The sequence below is a fragment of the Sinocyclocheilus anshuiensis genome, unplaced genomic scaffold (genome assembly GCF_001515605.1).
Source record: "Sinocyclocheilus anshuiensis isolate Anshui unplaced genomic scaffold, SAMN03320099.WGS_v1.1 scaffold566, whole genome shotgun sequence".
NCBI classification, from domain to species: Eukaryota; Metazoa; Chordata; class Actinopteri; order Cypriniformes; family Cyprinidae; genus Sinocyclocheilus; species Sinocyclocheilus anshuiensis.
Genome location: NW_015542410.1, coordinates 1,927,194 through 1,927,496, shown reverse-complemented (window position 1 = coordinate 1,927,496; position 303 = coordinate 1,927,194). Strand labels below are relative to the sequence as shown.

The 303-nt window shown below is 40.6% G+C and overlaps 1 protein-coding gene across 1 annotated transcript in view; it reads left to right on the top strand.

The window, feature by feature from the left end:
• The window catches only part of LOC107693370 (glutamate receptor ionotropic, NMDA 2D-like), a 79,236-nt gene that overhangs the window by 26,691 nt on the left and 52,242 nt on the right, over nucleotides 1-303 (top strand). The window lies entirely within an intron of this gene.

Sequence of the window (303 nt, the reverse complement as noted above, 5' to 3'; positions counted from 1 at the left end):
GCAGCTGCGCGAGCTTGTCGAGTGAATATACCTTTCTCACAGACATCACTGGAAAGTTTGTAGTTCTGTCAGATGTGTCAAAAACAAGTAAGTAAAACAATGCAAAAGTTGCTTAACGGTAGGGAGAGAGAGAGAGACGCCTGTGTGAAATGCGCTAGGCTGTACTATTCTGCATGAGTACAAATACCTGCAAAAACCTGTGTTTTGCTTGCTTGAGTGTTTCTGCATTAGATGAGTAGCTTTGGAATATAAATCGCAGCACATTTCAGATGAAAAAACGCGACTTCTATTTCTGAAAATATC